Source organism: Rutidosis leptorrhynchoides, chromosome 6, assembly GCF_046630445.1.
Source record: "Rutidosis leptorrhynchoides isolate AG116_Rl617_1_P2 chromosome 6, CSIRO_AGI_Rlap_v1, whole genome shotgun sequence".
Taxonomy (NCBI): Eukaryota; Viridiplantae; Streptophyta; class Magnoliopsida; order Asterales; family Asteraceae; genus Rutidosis; species Rutidosis leptorrhynchoides.
This window is the reverse complement of record NC_092338.1, coordinates 54,614,065-54,628,762: the sequence shown is the minus strand read 5'-3', so window position 1 is coordinate 54,628,762 and position 14,698 is coordinate 54,614,065. Positions and strand designations below refer to the sequence as shown.

At 30.4% G+C, this 14,698-nt stretch overlaps 1 non-coding gene across 1 annotated transcript; it reads left to right on the top strand.

Moving 5' to 3' along the window:
- LOC139856623 (small nucleolar RNA R71) lies at positions 1-107 on the top strand. Its single transcript, XR_011762093.1, has one exon. It is a non-coding gene; the product is annotated as a small nucleolar RNA R71 (small nucleolar RNA).
- Positions 108-14,698: the final 14,591 nt, after the last annotated feature.

The window sequence follows — 14,698 nt, the reverse complement described above, 5'->3', positions numbered from 1 at the left end:
AAACCATGTTGAGGATATCCTCTCAACATCTTTCTGAATCTTGTCCATGCCTCAAATAACGTTTCATTTAGCTTTTGCACGAATGTGGCAATTTCTCCTTGAAGTCTCTCGGCTTTAGATGCCGGAAAGAATCTTTAAAGAAATTTCTCAACTAAAACATCTCATGTATCAATTGCTCCTTCGGGTAATGATTCTAACCAATCTTTGGCTTCCCCCTTTAAAGTCCAGGGGAACAACATAAGATAGATTGTTTCATCCTCAATTTCTCAGATTTTAAATAGAGCACAAATCCTATTAAAAGTTCGAAGATGTTCGTTTGGATCTTCTTTTGTTGTACCACTAAATTGGCACTGATTAGTGATCATGTGTAGGATTTATCCTTTGATTTCAAAATCTGGCGGTCTAACTTCTGGCTGATTAATGGCATGACCTTGGCCCGTACGTGTGGTTCTCATTCAGTCTTCCATACTTTGAGGTTCTGGTTCTGCCATAGTTGAATTTGAATCACTAGAAGATTCTGATTTAACGGTTTCTTCCTTGATAACCTCCGGTTGAATAATTTGTGGTTCAGAAGGAATGATTAGTGGTTCAGGATCTCTGAATTATCCTTGAATATCCTCTGGGTCCTCAATTGTGAAGTCAGGTTCAAAAAATGGATTATCGGAAATTTAAATTGGAGTACTTGTACGATTGGATGATTCTAATGAAAAATCCACGACGATAATATTGGCTAGATGTCTTGATCTAGTTACATGTGGTGAACGTATGAAAGGTGGTGAACATTTTGCTTGGTGCATTCACTGAATATCCTATTATTTATAAATACAGAAATTATACAAGTTATCAAATTAATAGACTTTTCTGATTTTAACCACGTTTCGAATAGCCAAAAGATGCAGCAGGTAGCCAGGACCCTTTAAATCGGAAATTCATAACTCGCCACTAACAAATCTAACTATTACTACGAACCAGAAAATTGGCGTCAATTAATTTAATTGCTTACAATAATTTTTCTTCGAAATTTTTAAATAAAAATCTATGTCCTAAAAACTACAGCGTAGAAATGAAAAAGAAAAAGCACGTCGAAAAATAAGAAGTCGAAAAATAAAAGTTGAAAAATAAACTAAAACTTAGAAACTAAAATAGCAGTTTAAAGCTTAGCGTCTAAAAACTTAAAACTTAAAGTTGCGACTAAAGTCTAAAAATTTAAAGGAACTAAAAATGCAATTCTAAAAAGGAAATCGGAAATTACTTACATCGGCACTAAAATCGATTAAAAATTAAAGCGATAAGCGGTGTCGTAAAATTCTAAGGCTTTTAAAATCTAATTCTAAGAAAAAGATCTTAAGGGAGAATTACGACAAAACTTAAAAATTAATCTTAAACTAAGGTAAAAAGAGACTAAAATTATAATTACGAACTAAATGATTAAAAAGATACAATTAATAAAAAGATATATTATAAAAATGATAAAAATAAAATTTTATATAAAAATATTATTTTTATAGTATTGTTATATAAAAATATTAATCTATATATTTAATAAAAATTTAATTAAAACTTAAAAACTAATTAAAATAAATAAACTAATTAAAACTAATTAAAACTAATTAATAATAATAATAATTAAAATTAATAAATAATAATTAAAAATTTAAACCTAAAATCGCATTAAATGCTAGGGTTTAGTCCTGTCAGACCCAGCTACGCGATCGCGTAGTTTTTACCGTGTGTAGCTCCGCGATCGCGGAGCTATACAGTAACCGGATTGGTACTGGGCTAAAAACAGGTTCGGCCCAAATCAGTTTATTTAATAAATTTTTTGGGCTTCGAATTTAAATCCCAGCCCAGTTTGATTTTTATAAATTTATATGATTTTTAATTTTACAAAATAAAAGATAGATAATTTATATAAAATAAAAAATAATTTATATTTTAAAAACTTAAAATAAAAATACTAATTAATTTTATAGACAAAAAATCTTAATATATATATATATATATATATATATATATATATATATATATATATATATATATATATATATATATATATATTTTCTTTTTATACTTTTTTAAGACTTATTACAAATACAATATTTTTTTACAAAATAAAAAAAATTATATACTTTTACACAAATATATTTTTACAAAAATATAGCATTTTTCTGTCTGCTCCCCAACAGCGGCGCCAAAAATACTTGATGTCAAAACGAAGGTGTACGAAATAGTTTATATTTTTAATACAAAATACTATTAAATACGGTAGAAATTTACACAGGTTTTTGTTATTTATATATGGGATATAATTAAACCTTGCTACAACATTTATAGGTAGTGTACCTAATTGTAGAGTAGTTTAGCTTTTAGTAAGTCCGGTTTGTTCCACAGGGATGCCGATTGAAAACGTACTATATTTTTAAACAGTTATATATATTTTTACAAATACAAATATATATATATATATATATATATATATATATATATATATATATATATATATATATATATACATATATATATAAGTAGTATTATTTTTATTATAAAAATGGGGGTTTTACTGTTTAATGACCGATTTGTCGATTTTATATTTTAAGTCACAATTAAAACCTAATGCAAAATAAATATAAATAACTTAATTTAAAGCTTAATATAAATGACAATATTTAAATGACGATAAATAAAATTGCGAATATTAAAAGTACAATAATAAATAAAATTGCGATAGAATATGAAATAAAAGAATTATGCTTATTTAAACTTCCATAATCATGATGTTTGACGTTTTTATTTTAATTTGTTACCCTGGGTTCATTGTCCTTTGTCCTGGATTATTTGATATGTCTATCTGGTTTTTGTCCAAAATAATCCATCCGTCACAATTATAAAGTGTGAGTGTCCTCGTCAAATTACCCTTATAACCGAAGTCAAATATTCTAACTAATTAGGGATTCAAACTGTAACAAGGTTTTAATACTTTGTTAACAACTACACCAGGATATCGACTGTATATAATCCAAGGTCTTAATACTATGTTAACAATTATACCAGTTATCACTGTATATAATCCACCCCTGTTTTAATAAGTCTATTGATATTGATTATTAATCCATCTCCATGTCCGGTCAAATGAACAATTATTAGTATATATAAATATCCCGCCCATCGTATCTAATAGAGCGTATGTGGTTATTTATAAATACTTCAAGTTGTAAATCTCTATATTAAATTAACGAACTATCATTCAGTTAAACAAATATAAAGTCCATTAATAGTCAATAGTCCTGTGTCCACAAGTGTCGGTATTTTGTCCAAACCCTAATTATGGTCCAAAGTCCAATAACCTCGTCTTAATATTTAGTCCAACATCACAATTACTTCGGCTTAAATAAGCATAATAATAACTTAGTTACGAGACATTAATTTAAAAAGGAAGAACATAGCTTAAAAATGATTATTAATCTCATAGTGTTACACGGACAGAGTTTCGACTTTAAAACCATAAAACATTCGTTACAATAACCCAATTATTATTAAGATTAACTTAAACTTAATAATTATAAATATAAATAATATATATATATATATATATATATATATATATATATATATATATATATATATATATATATATAGATTCAAAGAGATAGATAGAAAAAGGGATGGATGAATCGAGCAGAATTCATTGGCTTTTATAGGCAAAATCTGTCAGATGCTGCTCCGTGATCGCGATGATTTTTGTGTGTTGAGGCTCTGCGATCGTGGAGCTCTTGCTTCCAGCTTATTTCTTGTTTAAAACGTGGGCTGTTGATTTATTTTATAATATAATATAATATATATATATATATATATATATATATATATATATATATATATATATATATATATATATATATATATATATATATATATATATTATATATATATTTTTTATATTATATTCTTGTGCATAGTTGACTTGTAATTTTAGCTTCGTTGAGTCGTACGTTGATATTCGGTTTATGTCTCGGTTCCGGATTTTCGAATGTGTTTTCGTATATTTAATATCTTGTACTTTGCGTTTCGCGACTTGTACTCTTGTCATTTTTAGACGTTATTCATCACTAAATAGTATCATTTGAAGTGCAACTTGTACGTTTGAGCTTTCTGGTCATTTGCTTCTTCAAATCGCCGTTTCAGTCTTCTATCTTCACATTTTATTATTTAAACGATTATCACTTGGAAATAGAACAATTGCAACTAAAAGCTTATCTTTCTGGAATGATAATGCTATGAAATATGTGTTTATTTTTAGCATTATCAGAAACCTTTTCTCTAGTATCGAGAAAAGACTCCCTAAGGATCGTTAAGGCCCTAGTAGCTCATTCTGACTTGGAGTTACACCAAAAGGATGTCAAAATAAAATTTCTTAACGGAGATTTACATGAAGACGTGTTCATGGCCCAACCAAAAGGTTTTAAATTCAAAAGCCATGAACATTTAGTTTGTAAACTCAAGAAATGTATTTATGGGCTTAAGAATGTATCTCGTTAAGGGTATTCAAAACTGATGAAGTAATGCAGAAACATAACTTCATTAGAAATCAGGTAGATCACTGAGTATACCTTAAGATGAGTGGGAACAATTTTACTTTACTTGTGCTTTAGGTTGATGATATCCTTTTAACAAGTAATAATGTTGATTTGTTGCATGAGTCAAAATGTTTTCTATCTAGAAGCTTTGACGCGAAAGATCTCGGTGAAGTTTCGTATGTTATAGAAATTGAAATTCACCGAAATTGAGCCATAGGGATATTAGCATTATCTCAGAAGGCATTAATTGAACATGTACTCAGTAGGTTCAATATGCAACATTGCTCCTCACGGTCATTCCTATGGTTAAGGGTTGATAATTATGAGTCTCATCATCGTTCAAGAACTGAGGTTGAACGTGAGGTTGAACATGAGGAAATGAGGCGAAGTCCTTGTGCTTCCATAATAGGAAGCTTAACGTATGCTCAAGTTTGTACTCGACCAGATATCGCATATATATGTGGCATGTTTGTTAGATTTCATGTTACTCATGGCCTACATCACTGAAAAGTTGCTAAGAAAGTATTGCGATATCTATAGGAATAAAGGAGTACTACAAATCAACTTATACTATATCTGAAACCTTGTAGTTATTAGATACTCGGATTCAAACTTTGCGAAATTCAAAGAAACTAGTATGTAAATTGTGGGATATATTTTCATACTGTCAAGTGGGCCTATTTATTGGAGATTCAAAAGCAAGTGCTAAGGATGACCTCAACATGATGGGAGAGTAATTTTTCACTTTACAAAGCGACATTTCATTTGATGTTGTTGAGACACTTGATCATTGGACTCATAATGGCTAAATCCATATCAAGGCCATTAAAGATTTACAGCAATAATAACGCAATCATGAGCTTCCAGAACCGTACGTAATAGTTCAATTAAAGCTAATTTATACCTCGATACAACGTATTTGTTTGTACGTGAAAGAGTGAAGGAATAACTTATATGTATCGAGTACATTAGAACTCATGAAATGCTTGCGGATCCGCTAAATAAAGGTCTACAACCCAAATGATTTAGCAGTCATGTCGCTAAAATGGGGTTTTATTTAAGACCTTACGTAATGTTGAAGTTATTGTATAATTTCATGATAATGTTTAATTTCGAAATAAGCGCTTTAAGTAAATATCCTTCACTATTATGTCTAGTTTGTCTATTATTACTTCAATTGTGCACACTTATGTTACATTTTAGACAAACTTAATTGTGTACCACATTATGAACTTGTCATTTGGGCTTAAAGAAGTCATATATTTTATATTAGCACCATAGTATAATTGATGGGGGTCCCGCGTCAAACGCGATACGTAAGGCTGTATCTTTTTGCTTTGAAGCTATATGAAATTATGATGATTATGATAAACGTGGCCAATATAATTTAGTTTATCTACAAATGGTAATTCGGCCAAGTGGGAGAATGTTAGAATTATCCTTAAATTATGTGTCCTTTTACCATTTGTCCACTTATGTTTGCCTAAATGACAATAATTACCCCTAACTAATATTTCAGTTATTTGATGGAAATAACTGTAATAACAGTATATAAATATTAGGGATGTAGTTTCCTGGACATTATCAATTCACGTATTTTCTCTCTGGAACACCATGAACAAGAGAATAAAAAATCCCTCCATCAGATTATTGATATTGCTCCGGGAATTGATTAACCCTAACGAATTATGTTTCATCATCGATTCTACAATCAAGTAAGTTTTCTATTCATGTTCTTGATATGAATTTGTGATTACATGTGATTAATCATGTATGTTATTATGAATTAATCAACATCACCAACATGTAATGTTGTTAATAGACTTGGCCCGAGTTGCAACTCGTTATCTTAATTAGTAGATCAAGAAGCCCAAGAGATGATGGAGCCTAAGTAAAGCAATTTGATTCGGTAGTAAATCGGTTAATTAGTTTGATTGAATATTTAGTAGATTCAGTAGATAGTATAATTTTGCTACTTAATAATAGGTAGCATATGAATTTGTGATAACACAATACGTGGGATAGTGGAATCGATATATTCACGTTGATCGAAAGTTAAGGATACATATTTTTGGGGTCGGTATTAGTAATTCCGAGGTGGAAGCTCTTGCATCATGGTGCTCTTGTCAAGCGGATAAGTTACCTTTTATGTATTTGGGTCTCCCCGTGGGTTGTAAGATGAAGAAATTAAAGGATTGGTCGCCGGTTATCAAGAAGTTCAACAATCGGTTAGCGGAGTAGAAGGCAAAAATGATATCATTCGGTGGTCGATTGACACTTGTTAAATCGATTCTCTCTAGTTTACCGCTCTACTACTTCTCGCTTTTTTGTGCCCCTCCTCGTGTGCTTAAATGTCTAGAGAGTGTGAGACGTTTGTTCTTTTGGGGTGGGTTGGGCTCAAATTCTAAATTGTCGTGGGTTAAATGGGAAACAATCCTTCTTCCTTACGAAGAAGGAGGTATAAATATCATGTCTCTTAATTATAAAAATCTTGCTCTTCTTTGTAAGTGGTGGTGGAGGTTCAAAACCGAAGCCAACACTTTGTGGGTCTCGGTGATTTATAGCATTTATGGTTCTAATGGGGGACTTGTGGTTGGTAACGGGCTTGCCCGTAACCCAAACAATAGTCTTTGGTCTATTATTTGTGTTGCAGGAAAACTTGTGGATGGACTAGGGATCCCTTTCTCTAGTTCATTCACTCGCACTATCGGGAATGGGGCGGATACCTCTTTTTGGGATGACACTTAGAAGGGTAATGATCGCTTCAGGGAAAGGTTCAACAGAGTATTTCGACTATCACTCGACATGGAAGCAACAGTGCAAATGAAGGTTCTGTTCTCAAATGGTGGGCTTTCAGCTGGTTGGTCTTAGGCTCGTGAGCCCACTGGGCGTACTGCTGCGGAGCTTCAAGAGTTACGTGTTTTAATCAGCCTGTCACTCTGGATCAAGCAACACAAGATAGATGGCAGTGGACTGTAGACGCAGACAGGGGGTACACAGTTACGATGTTGTCTAATCTCATCGATAGTATCACATTGGTTCGAGAAAATTCAGCCTTAGAGACTTTTAGAAATAGATTAGTTAAAAAAAAGGTGGAAATCTTCATTTGGCGAGCTAGAAGGGGGCGCATTCCGGTTAGGATTAAACTAGACAAAAGGGGTATCGACTTGTGTGACGACCCGGATATTTCTGACCAAATTTTAAACTTAATCTTTATATGATTTAATATTTTCGACACGATAATCAAAGTCTGTAATATTGAATCTCAAAAATTTTGAACTATTTTCGTATATTCATTTAACCTCGACCAGTACCGACGATTCACAAACAATTATATGTAAATAGATATGTATATATATATATATATATATATATATATATATATATATATATATATATATATATATATATATATATATATATATATATATATATGTATGTGTGTGTGTGTGTGTGTATATATATATATATATATATATATATATATATATATATATATAGATTATAACTTGAAAACACTAACAAAGAATTTAAGGAATAATGCTTTGCATTAAATGTAATTGTTTTAAATATATATGTAATATATATTTATCTACGGAATTAAAAGATAATGTCAAATGATTGAATTAGAAGAAATTTTGTTAGCATTTAACAATTTCATAACTATTGTGATATTGTTATAGATCTCTATTGTGATGTCTACTTTGATTTAGGAAAATCATTCCCTTTTTAACAGTATTTGGAATAGATGGTAAAGTGAATCTACATGTTAGAACAAAGTGTCATATAACGTGAGTTAGACAAAAGTTAGTGGAGATTCATGCTCATTTTTCAATGCATGCTTTACAATAATTTCCATTGGACTTTGAGTCTGGAATTGGTCAAAATTTTCTCTGCTGTTAGAACTCCACAACAAAATGGAGTTGCTGAAAGAAGAAATGGAACACTTATCGAAGCAGCCAGAACTATGCTATGCCAATCAAATGTTGCACTCAGATTCTGGGCAGAAGCTGTTAATACAGCTTGTTATACTCAAAACAGGTCCTTGATTGTGAAGAAACATGGCAATACTCCCTATGAGCTATATCATAAAAAGATACCTACTATTCATTACTTCCATGTATTTGGATGTAAGTGCTATATTTTGAATCAGAGAGATCAGCTTGAAAAGATGAGGCCAAAATCTGATGAAGGTGTGTTTATGGGATATTCTTCTGTATCTAAAGCTTATAGAGTATATAATCAGAGGAGAATGAAGATTGAAGAATCCATTAATGTTTCTTTTGATGAAAGTTCCATAGAAATGGATCAGTCATCCAGCTCTGAGCAATATGCACTTGGTGAATTGTCAAATTTCGACACGATAATCAAAGTCTGTAATATTGAATCTCAAAAATTTTGAACTATTTTCGTATATTCATTTAACCTCGACCAGTACCGACGATTCACGAACAATTATATGTAAATAGATATATATATATATATATATATATATATATATATATATATATATATATATATATATATATATATATATATATATATATATGTATGTGTGTGTATATATATATATATATATATATATATATATATATATATATATATAGATTATAACTTGAAAACACTAACAAAGAATTTAAGGAATAATGCTTTGCATTAAATGTAATTGTTTTAAATATATATGTAATATATATTTATCTACGGAATTAAAAGATAATGTCAAATGATTGAATTAGAAGAAATTTTGTTAGCATTTAACAATTTCATAACTATTGTGATATTGTTATAGATCTCTATTGTGAGGTCTACTTTGATATAGGAAAATCATTCCCTTTTTGACAGTATTTGGAATAGATGGTAAAGTGAATCTACATGTTAGAACAAAGTGTCATATAACGTGAGTTAGACAAAAGTTAGTGGAGATTCATGCTCATTTTTCAATGCATGCTTTACAATAATTTCCATTGGACTTTACCCTACGGTTCGCGAACAAACTATAATTTAAAACTCAAAACCCGTCAAGATGTATATATTATATGATTTTACTTTCTTAAATGAAAACATTAAAATAACTTCTATTATTAAAATGTTTTTTAAAATTAGGAATATAATTAGTTTTGAAAAACTAAATTTTATATAATTAAGGTTACAAGATCTCAATTTCATATATAAATATCGTGTTTCAAATATAAAACGTACAAACTTATGTTTCAAAGTGTTAATATATATATATATATATATATATATATATATATATATATATATATATATATATATATATATATATATATATATATATATATATATATATATATATATATATATATATTTTAAGACGTAACAAAAATATATTGTTAGAAAATATTTATATATTATATATTTAAATATTAAACATTTTGAAAATATTAAAGATAACGATATTTATATTTTATTTTATTAAATATATATAACGATTTAAATGAATATTATATATATTTATACGTGTATTATACGTATATAGTTTTATACTTTAACTTTACTTTAACTTTACTTTTACTTTACTTTAACTTTAATAATTCACTTTAATAATTTATACTTTAATAATTCACTTTAATAATTCAAATTTTAATAATTCACTTTAATAATTCATACTTTAATAATTCACTTTAATAATTCATACTTTAATAATTCACTTTAATAATTCATACTTTAATAATTCACTTTAATAATTCAAAAATTCATTATAAATAGAATTCAATAGGTTTTATTATTTCATAGAAACTTGAAAATATTTTTCTCTAAACTCTCTCAATCGATTTACACATATATATTTACTCCGTATTATTTCAAGATATTATTAGTATACATAAAATACTACGACGATGTTATGTTTGGGTGATGTCCGTGGGTATTGTTCGTGAATCAAAGGCTAACCTTTCATTTGTCATCTCCTTTGTGTCTGCATACTTTTCCTACAATATTGAACCACAATATTGATATGTAAGTTTATAGATCCCTTTTTAAATGCTTTAAATATTTTTGGGCTGAGAATACATGTACTTTATTTATACGTAATGGACACAAGTACATACTTAATTCTACACTGAGTTTAAACCGAAAATCCCTTAGCTTTGGTAACTAGTAACTATCGGTTATAAGAACTGGTGGGCGCGAGTAGTTGTATATGGATCCATAGGGCTTGACATCTCCGTCCGTTCCAAGTATAGAGACCCTAGCATGAACTATAAAGCGGACGTATGCTATTTGAGTTTAGTACACATTGGTTAGCGTGTATTGTACATGTTAGTTGCATGTATATTAAAACAGGGGTACTTATTATATATATGTTAAGTTTAGTTACCAAGGTGCTCAATTTTGTAGAATATTTTGATAAACGTTTTGGATGAAATAACTGAAATCTTGTGGTCCACCTTTATATACAGATTATGCTCGATATTAAAACTATGAACTCACTAACCTTTGTGTTGACACTTTTAAGCATGTTTATTCTCAGGTCCCTAGAAGTCTTCCGCTATTTGCTTATACGTTATACAAGCTATGTGCATGGAGTCATACATGCTTTATTCGAGAAAACTTTGCATTCACAAAATCATCATCATGTATCTTATTTTGACTGTATTGTTAACAGATGTATTATCAAAAACTATTATATACGGTGATTGTTTATACGTAGAAATCATCAAATGTCGAAAACCTTGGATATATATATATGTTCAATTGATAGTGTACCATTTCAAAAGAATACAATGTTTACAAAACGTATTATATAGAGGTCAATACCTCGCAATAAAATCGATGAATGATGTACTACGTCTAAAGGGATTTGGACGGGGCATTTCAGTTGGTATCAGAGCGTTGGTTTTAGCGAACCAGGTCCTGCATTAGTGTGTCTAACTAATAGTTGTTATGATGCATTAGTGAGTCTGGACTTCGACCGTTTCTGCATGTCAAAAGTTTTGCTTATCATTTCTTGTCAAAAATTACCTGCTTATCATTCTTAGTCTAGAAACATCTTACTGCATTGATTGCATGAATAGTGTATAGACAAAATTCATATCTTAGCATATCTGTTACTGTAAACTTTGCCTGACAGCTTTCGAAAGTTCCTCCATAATCTGCGGGATCCCTTTTACTATATATAGGTATTCTATGTAATTAGAATATCATCCGATATTTGAATATCATTTCATATCGAAAATCCTTTATATAATCGTGTAAGATGAATCCTCTACTAGTTCGAGTTCCTCGGATTCTGACAGTTATTCCGATATGGAGTTCTACCTGAGCTCCGAAAGCAGTGTAACCAGAATGGATCAACCAATTAGCCATCATCAATTCTGGATGAATTGAGGATGGGTTCGTAGTCGACTTAACCAATGGAGACAGGAAGAAGGCGATCCTTTCCACTCACCAAATTTCCCTCCTGGCGAAGAACCCGAAGCACTTACCGGCGAACCGGTCCGAAACACCATTTTCACCCTCATTTCCAGAATAGCTCGCAACGATTACGTAATATCTACTATTCTAAATCTTATTCACCCCTTTGTTCAAACCGCCAATCATCCCGGAGTAATAAAAGAAGTCAACGAGCTTCGCGCTCGAGTGGTGACTTTGGAGAATATGATGCGCAACTTGTAGGCATCACAAGCACCACCAGCATCAGCACCAACATCACCAATACCACCAACAACAACATCCGCATCACACGCCTCAATATCACAATCCGTACCTCGAGCATAATCTTCGTCCTACATCCCTCATTTTCGTTCTGCATATCGTTCTACATCAACATCATACGCCCCGTAGATACCAAGGAAAAACAACAATAAACGATGAAGTATTGATTCATAACTTCATTGGAGAAATATTCTACAGCGATTATGTAATCTCTAAGTCTTAGAGATTATTTATTCTAGTTCTAACCGTAGATCAGATGGATGAAGGGATATGAATGATAGAGGGTAGAGTAGAAATCCTGACAAAGAATGATATGTGACTTATAAGCTAGACTTGTTATACAAGCACCACCAGCAGAACTGCCAGCATCACCAGCAGTATCACCAGCAACATCTGCAACACCACAAGCTCCATAAGCTCCATAACCACCGCAGATATCAATAAATATTAACTCATTCTTTTCAAGGAATTTATATGTATATTTATATATATAAATTTTGAAACCATAATTTATCTTTTCGTACTAAGCTATTACGTATGAATTTTTAAAGGGTAGATACTACTCGGTTAATTCATATTACTAATATGCTATGATGTACATCCTTCTTTAACAACTTAACAATCATTAACTATAATCTCTGCTTCAGCTCAATAAATTCTATTTCATAATAAACCAAGTGTATTATTCAGTTACATGTTTGATTTTACACTTTCATTTCTAATGTACTTGAAACCTTCTAGAAAACATCATTTGTGCCTTGCGAAGTTCACAAGAATTCCATGGGCACCAACATCTTTCACCGAGGAATGTCAATAAGAATAAATAATGATGTATCGATTACATTAGTGAAATACTCCGCGAAGATTATGTAATCTCTAATGTTTTAGAGACGATTTATTTCTAGTTCCAGCCGAAAATCAAATGAGTTTGATATTATATTAACTCATTAAATCTGTATTACATCTGAAGAAAATATACATACATATATTTTCATAAAGACTGTAATAAAAATTCTGTTGTACAAAATATTACTTGTGAAATTTTAACGGGTAGGTAATACCCGAGAAATATTTAAGTTCACAATTAATGTGTTGCACTGTACATTCTTCAATTATTCAATAATCATTATCTATAATCACTACTTTCACAACGATATATATTCTTTCATAGAAATCAGAACAACCATTCTCGTTCACATTCAATTACATATTCTGATTTTAACATATCAGAATCCAAGTCAAGATATAACAGATAGCATCACTCTTATTCAGAAAACCCAGAAATATATTCATTTCATTCAAAATCCTAAATGATTTCATCTTGAACATCATATGTATATTGAAGATTACAACCTGTGTTCAAACCCTTTATGATTCTTGAAAACACCTCAATTAAGGAACAATCGAGAGAACGAACCAACCACACGTTATCTACGAAAAGAAAGATTTATGTATATAGTCATACACCTGGGAAAACTCTCGGAACCTAAGTAAAAGTTTAACACGTATCTGTGCTAGATCTTTTGGCATTGTTTATACTGAAAATAACCTTACAATTACTTTTCGAAGTACTTAGTTTTTATCACACTTTCAACAAGTCAACTTCAACTTTTCATTCGGATTAACCTGGATATATACGGGTTGCCCTTTCTGTCATTGTTACTGAGGAACCTTTTATATCCCACCATATTAACAGTAAACATACCAAAAACTCAGTTACTCTTCGACTTAAATCTCTCCGAAAAATCACTATATTTATTCATTGAAACCTTATCATGTACTCATCAACGCCTTGTAACGATAATTGTCATACCATATACCGGGAAGCATCAATCATTATTTTGAAATTCGCAATGTTTCTACGTTAACAGTTATTTATTTATATGTATATATATAAATATAGCGTCTATCTCCTGGACTTACGAACTTCAATTCTGGAATTCTGAAAAGCACCCCAACCTGCGAATTAGTTCTCTAAGTTTCGAAAAACTGATGAAACAGCAAAAACTTTAAAGGACCTTAACAGTCAAAAGTTTGATGATAAAGAATAGAGTGTTGGAAATGCTCAATAGAAAATTTTGGTACTGAAAAACGGATTGAGCAAACTATGAAGGAGACTGTTGAGAAATCACAAGGACTAAACCTGTACTTAATGAATTCAGATGATTCGATGCAATCTTTAGCGAATACCTTGCTCCTTACTTATTCTAAACCATTGCGGACAAATTTCTTCATCATCTTCTGATCTTAGATATTTTAAAATTCAAAGATATTATCATAAATATCCTCGATATTTCTGAGGATATCTTCATAACTATTCTTTTCTGAAATTATCTATCTCTTCGCGCTATCTGTGTTACATCATAAAGGAAACTGTTTTAGTTTCTAAATTTCAGTAAAATTCAAGTTTAAATTATGAATGATTTCTGGAGAAGTGTTGGGAATCGAAG